This window comes from Epinephelus moara, chromosome 21 (assembly GCF_006386435.1).
Source record: "Epinephelus moara isolate mb chromosome 21, YSFRI_EMoa_1.0, whole genome shotgun sequence".
Classification (NCBI taxonomy): domain Eukaryota; kingdom Metazoa; phylum Chordata; class Actinopteri; order Perciformes; family Serranidae; genus Epinephelus; species Epinephelus moara.
Window position 1 is genome coordinate 6,597,574 of NC_065526.1, and position 8,006 is coordinate 6,605,579.

Here is an 8,006-nt window from a genome sequence, read left to right on the forward strand (position 1 = left end):
AAAAATTAATGCCTAAAGATTACGTCTTTGCATTGCACCATCTCCCTTTAAGATAACTGCCAGCATCTGAGATTACACATAAACTAAGACCTGATTGAATTTATGACTTATTGCTTTCCTCCCTCACAGTCTTGCTGTAGTTTACCATGATTATTTGTGAGATTTGTTTGCATTACCTCATGGAATTGTAGGTATAAAAACACTTGCATCTCTGGAGAGCAGTGCCCTACTTCACACACAGTGTTTTAAAAAGACTCTCCTTAATGCTGTTTTCACTTTTCTGCCCAGCACCATTGATTTTCAGCCTTGTCAGCTGCACGAGGTGTGACTTTTCATTCAGCTATAAGGAACCTAATGCAAGCAAGAGTCCCAGATCACAAAAACCTGAAAATGCTGTTTTGCCTAAAAGGTTTTATGTGACACTATGACACAAGATTAAAAAGCTTTATTATGGAATCTTTGACTGTTGGTGTCTGACTTTGTATCTGTTGTTTCTTGCATTGCCTGGACGCTGGTGGTGATGGTGAGGAGGACGGTGGAACAATATCAACAGACAGGTACATAAGAAAATAGATCTATGCACTGTTGTTTATTTTAAAGTTAAATTATACGGTTCTGTAACGTTTCTGGAACATCTATTTAATGTGATGACATAATGAGATGCTGTACTCAAACGCCTTATCCCCAGTACGCCATGCTATGCGGGTTTTAATCTATATGTTAACTAGAAAATGTGAAAGAACTGCACAGCTACGTGCATCCTCTGATCATGAGATCAATGAAAAGAAGGAGGCTGTTATTAATGCCAGGCAGGAAGGTTGAAGTCTTGCTGTGCTGGAACGGCTCACAGCAGGACTGATCTGCCAGACATCAGCTGCTGTTACTGAACATAAACTCACTGTCTGTAAACACTGGGGATATTCATGTATGCATCAAATAACTAATTTGCAAGTCTCTTCTCAAAGTGCGAGGAAGTGTAAAATGGTGGAACTGGATAACTTACGAGCTGCGAGTGATGATACTAATGTATAATATGAGCAGTATAATAACACAGCAGTCCTCACATTCTGCTGTTTGTTTGATTCAGCAGTGGAAAGAACATTTGTGTTTTTTCCTAGAAATTCAGATACATACATGTGTATCATCGATATAGAAAGGTACCCTACGTAATTCACCGTGGCAGAAGATTGGCACGGAAAACATTGGTTAAATTTCCACACAACCTCCAACACATGCATGACAACACAGGTAACACATGCGCACACACACTGGGCTGTCTTTGTTCATGGTTCATCGTTAGGCCATGTTTACACTGGACACAGAAGCGCCCCGATATGTCAGTTGTTGTGCAGCTGCCCATCAGCAGTCGCCTGGCTGTTCGCACCAGAGGAGCATTTCTCTGCACTGGTCAGCAAGTGATTCTGCTCCTCTGCTCTTTTCTGATCCCACATAGAGCTCTGTCTCTATGTGTGCAAGTGTGTGTGTGTGTGTGTGTGTGTGTGTGTGTGTGTGTGTGTAGACCTATGTCTGCTAATCTTTCTCACTTTGTGTTTAGACGCAAATGACAAATATGTGGAAGCATGGGATAGAGATTTTTTCATCTATCATAATCAGATAATTTCTATCACACCTAAGAAATTCTTTTAATTGTTACATAATAAATTATTCTATTGTTGTTTTATTCTACTGATGCATATATTGTAGTTAAGATATTCACACTTACAGTCTCAGCACAGTGACTATATATTTTATTTTAATATTTTTATATTAATATTGATATTTTATGGTTCTGTATTAAGTACTAGTGTTAAACACGGTAGCATAATGTACATTTTATTTTAATTTTAATGCACATTTCATTTCTACTTTATCTTATTTATTGCTTTATATTTACGCACTTAATTTCATACACTTACTCTCCTTATAATTCTCTATTCCTTACACTGGAGCAGCTGTAACAAATCGTAATTTCCCCTTGGGATCAATAAAATATTCCCAAAACATGGGCTCTGAAATAAAGCTGGCAGCACTCCACAGAAAATCTTTACACTTCCTGGCGCTTCTGCATGAACCTGGTGTTACACCTATAAAGAGAGTTATTTTAAGTCACATAGGTATATGACATCACTTTGTCACATCATGTCGTCATGTTAACTGCATAATGTGACGACAACCAATGGTTCTTTTCCTAAACCTAACCTAATCAGCAGGGATGCTCATTTGTAAGATATCATGCGAACTGTTGTATGAGGATATGTTGCTCACATTCACACACAAACTTCAAGAAAATGTTTTTAAGTGAATTAAACTACCTTTAAAAGTAACAGCTACTGTACTGGGGTTAACTTCCAGTCTCCTGGAATTAGATATGTTCCTTTATTTAAAGCAGTTCTTTTAATTGTCATTTGCAGTGTACTGTACGTGTGATTCTGTGCATCACCTTTAAAAAGCTTTGGTAGAGCAGTAATGTAGCTGAAGCAATGCAGCCCAAAGTGTGCTTGCACTAAAATATTTACATCTTTGCAAGCACTGTGGTATGCAATCCTTGTGATCCAGCTGGGAGGCACCTGCAACATCCAAGAGTCTATCAAAGAGCAAACAAAAAGCGTGATCCATATTCTGGGGCTTTCATTAAAGAAGCAAGAATAAATCCCTGTTGATATAAACAGAAAGAGGCACCTATAGCTAAAAAGTAAATCACTTTCTACTGAACCCTCCAGTTATATGGACCATGCATGTTATGCATGCCAGAAGGCACAACCCAGTTAAAAGTCATCACACTCAAACGTTCCACCACTTGAGGCAAGAGGTGAGGCTAGTATTAAGACTGCCTGCTTAAGTAGCCATTTCATATGGACCTTTGCATTGCTGATCAGTTGCTGGGGGAAGAGCTCTTACCCTCTTACTCGCATTGCCTGAGAATGTTTTGGGGGGTAACGTGCACCATCCTCGCACTGTGTACCAGGTTTTTATTCTTCCCTTTATTTTTCAGGTGCTCCACATATTTGTAGAAAATCTCCTTGTGGTCAGTCACAGAAAAAATGGCCAGAGCCTGAACTGCATCAGTTCTGCTCCATTAGTTCCTCCGGTTATTCCATGAATCCATCTTTTGAGTTATATAAAGCAGAGGCCAGGAAATATCAATAAGTAATCACCAAAGCCTAAAATGTGACGCCACCTTACCACCCAAAGTTTGCATGAATGTCACAGCTGTGTTTGATTGTGTCCTCCTGCTTTGTCCTAGTTCCTCTATAAGCAAGGGCACAGTGAACTGCAGCTTTATAGACAAAAGCTTTAAAGACAATCCGTCTGATTTATTTAAAAGCAAAACTAGAATTTTCTACCAAATATCACCAAACTTATTTGGTGCGGGATTTGATGTAGCTCCTATTTTTGATTGGCATTAATTGACATCATCTTGTGGTATAAATCAACACATGCATGGGTCAGAGATTTGTTGTTCCTCGGCTCAAAATGGTTTGTGAAAACCTTTAATTTGGGAATTTATTGTTCATTTTTAGGTAGAGAAAGCCACCATGATCAGGACAATAGGCCTACTTCTATCTCTACTACCACCTGCAGGACCGTACAAATATAACACATAATTAAAGGGGGAACTGCACCAATTTTCAAAATTCATACGTGTTATTTTTATGGTCTAAGACGATCCGAAAATACTAGCACACATGAACAATTCTCTACCATATCCCAAAAAAAGAACTGCGTGTTAAAACTCTAGAGGCTGGCGCAATGAATGGAGAAAGATGGTCTCAGTAGCCCTTTTTAAACAGGAATTGTGCAAATCTGCAGGAAAGCCCAATCAGTCTTTTTTCAGCATTGGCAGTATTACAAAATCAGGGAGTGCAGCAAAATGCTGCCTACCTACTTTTGTTTATACAGAATGCGCCTTTTTCGGGGCAATGGGGGGCGTGAGCAAGTAACAAAACGTGTAGCTCAGTGTGTGACGTAAACAGTGACGTGGAGGGAAGCCGCGGTTAGTCAGGCGGGGATTCTCTCATAAGTCGGCCCGTCCTTCACCGTCCCCATCATCTGACAGTTAATGGCCTCTTCGTGTGTGAGGGCAAGGAGGGCGTGCAATTCCTTGTCTCCCCAGTTGCTCATCTTTACAGTGTCTGTCAGGTTTCCCTGACAGACACGTTTCCCTCTTGCTACTAGCTGCTCGCTAATTCCTGCTATCAGCTGTTTCCTGTTTATCCACCACCAGTGGGTCGCACATGTGGCGTCATAAACAGCTCCTCCCACAAGTCATCAACAGCCCCTCCCGTTGCGGAAGGGCGCCTCGGTCTGTTTAAACCAAAAAGGTTCTGCCAATATGACTACAATACGAGACGGAAAATTGGGCGCCTCGGATCAACTCGGCAATCCACCTCTGTGTGTATAAAGGCTCGCAGCTGGCCGGCAAAACGGCCCAACATTCACGGACACATTCGTGTAAAAGGGGCTAATGACACTGATCTGAGTATATGGGTACATTTTCTGTTTAGGAACTGAGAACACTACAATAGATTAAAGCTCATTTGGGTATTAAAAAAATAAAACAAAAGTTTTCTGGGTCCACAAAAGTTTGAGACTTCCCTCTCTGGTTTCTGGCTTTTATAGAGTTTAGCTCATGTTCACAGATACTAATTGAACTTTCCTTGGCCGTGGGAATAACAGAGTGGGATTTTTAATTTAAGTGGTGTTCCCCTTTAAAGTTGTGCAGACAATGATGATACTGTGTTGCTGATGAAGGCAACCAAAACCAACTCTGCCTACATTATTCAACTATAGAGCTGCTGCCCTTCTCCCAGTCCAAGCTGTGCCTCTCACTGGCAAGAAAAATTACAGCACCCTCAAGTTAGACTTGCTGATGTAGGTATGAAAATGTGCGTCATCTAGAGGTAAGGAAAGCCATATATAAGGAACAGCATTGGGAATAGCATTTTTGTACTTGTACACCACACAATTAGAATTTGTGCTCATTTATCTAATGACCAAGTGCTGCAAACGTGTTGTATTTCTATTAAAGTAACAACTGGACTTTAGTGCGACACAATGATGTTCTCTTGTTTTTTCCATTAGAAATTGCACTGTAATAGGTGTTGCAGGTTTCAAATATAAAACTAAAAAGAAACAAACACAAAAGTTGAACAGCAGCTATTAAAAAAGTAGCAGTGATTGACAGCAGGTGACACGTGTATGTTTTGCCTGTAGGTTGCAACACAGCATTTGCGTTTATAATTGTCATATGTAGAAGTGTTTTGAGGTTTTTTTTTTATGACTTAAGTTTATTAAGTTTCAAATTTTGAACAATGCCAACTGCCTCAACAGAAAAAAATGGCAGAAAGGAACATAAATAAATAAATTAGGTAAGGATTAATCTCACTATATAATGACGAAAACTTTGTGTGTCTGTGGGTGTGTCTGTTCCACGTTTTTCTCCTCACTGGTCAATCCATGTGAAATTTGGCACAGTGGTAGAGGGTCATGGGAGGATGATAATGAAGCAATATTACATCAATTGGCCAAAGGGGGGCGCTATAGCAACCAATTGAAATTGCAAACTTTGAATCTGCCTCAAGAACCCATGACTTCTGGTTATATAGATTTTCCGCCATTTTGAATTTTTTGAAAAACACTTCAAATGGATCTCTTCCTAGGAAGTTTGAGCGATCTGCATGAAACTGGGTGAACATAATCTAGGGACCAATATCTAAAGTTCCCTCTTGGCAAAAGTTGGAAAACTTACTAAAACTGAGCTTCTATAAGGCAATGAATATTGCGGAGGGCGTGGCTCATCACATAAAGGTGTATAACATCTCAAGGGTTTCACCCATCACCACGCAACTTTGTAGGCATATGACCACACATAATCTGAGGGGACCCCTCCATTATTGACCACATCAAACAAAATGGGGGCGCTAGAGAGCTAAAGGAACAAGTTGATATGTTTACTTTTACACTCAGAGGCTATAGGATCACGTCAAAGCTGTCCCCCATCACTGTATTGACTAATTAAAGCAAAGAAGCACATTGACAATTGTCCATAGTGACAAAGAAAACATTGTGACATACTTTAGTGTATTGTATGCTTGCTGTATGTCATGCTTGTTTACACACTTGCTCTTTCATTGGGTCAGCACCTCTCCAACATTTGCGCACATTCCTGCAGAAAAGGTTCCAAGAGGTAGAAATTTCTAGTGCAGCTACAAAAACACAAAGAAGTGGATCCGCTAAAGTATGTCACAACATATAGAAAATAACAACAGCGGTTTTCAAGGTGAGATACCAGAATGCCTGTTTTGATGTGATCCTTTTGTGTTTCTCAAAAGGTTCATTATGAGGATCAGAGCATCCTGTTTGTCCCTGCCAATCAACAATCAACACAGCACAAAGCAGTGCAAACAAAAGGCTGTAAATATTGTGTGCATACACTGCATCTAGTGTAGTGTCAGAAAGTAACTGAAAAGAAAACATTTATATAATAATGCCGCTGGAGCTGTTGGAGGGCAGAGCACAAGGTGGAGGAATTTATAGACCAACATGTCAAAGCTGCTATTACTGAAGTGCCCATGAAGCATTGCTACGGGCCGGGGAGTTCAAGGTAAAGGTCTTCTGTGACAAGGATAAACCAGACATTGGCTTGTAATGAGCTTTGAACTGCTTGTTAGAGCCTTGAGAATAACACAGAGCTCAGTCATTGTTTTGCAAGTCACAAGTAAGTTTCAAGTCCAAAGTCAAGACAGGCAAGTACCGAGTCCTAAGTTTTAAGTTTTGAGTCCTAAACAAATCATAATGCACTCTTCACCAAATGCAATGCTATTTAAACAACAGAGTAATAATATATTAAATTTACTGAAATCATGAAAGCGTTTTAACAAGTTTATTAAAACAGGGAGGGGTTATAACTTTTAACTTTAAAAAACAAAGTGTTCGTACAACTAAAAAAAAGTCTGTGTATTTCAGTGTGTGGGGTGCATTTGTGGAACGGGTTGGCAGATGAGATTAAAGAAAGTACAAATGTAAACCATTTTAAAAAACTGTACAAATAACAAACCCTTGACAGGTACTTGGAAGAGGAAAAGCTGTTTTAGAGAAATTTGTATTTATTTAGTATCACCTGGTGTATTGTAAATAATTTAGGAATGTAATATAATTATAAAACTAGTCCAAACCCATTGAGTGCACAGTTGCCCACGTACAGTTTCACATGGTGTGTGTTTGGGATACAGGTCATAGGAAATTGCAGATTAAATAGTCAACTGAACCCATTAAAAAGAGCAATGTATTCAGAATCAGAAATACTTTATTGATCCCCGAAGGGAAATTGTTGTGTTACAGGTGCTCCTTGCAAGAGAGGAAAGATACATGAAAATATAAGAAATTTAAACAATAGTATTTACAAATATATAGTTAAAATAAACAGGAATTATTAACAAAATAAAAAGTGAATAAATATATATATATACAGTACATATATATATATATATATATATATATATATATATATGTATATTGTAACTTAAACAAGATTATTTACACAAACAGAATATTTACAGTCAGGGTGAAATGGGGTTATTGCACAAGTTACATTAGATTATTGCAGTGTGTGAAAAAGTCTCAGGGCCACTCAGAGGGAGGAGTTGTACAGTTTGATGGCCACAGGCAGGAATGATTTCCTGTGGCGCTCAGTGGTACATCTTGGTGGTATGAGTCTCCCACTGAAAGTACTCTTGTGAATTCAGACAGAGTTTTTGTGAATTTGATAGTACGATTGCTTTATTGAAAGCACAGTAGTACCATTGCCAATAGTGGGATAGTTAGTGGGCTAAAATTGTACATTAGTAGTCGAGGTAGCACGTTGAAAGGCAGGTAGTTAAAGTGTTTATATGTTGTATTGACTTAGAAGTGGGGCGCACTGGTAGTTCACATGGGAAAGGTGCGGCTTGCCCTTGTTGCAGCAGCATACCATACCATGACTTAGTCATACCAAAAATTAGAAAAAA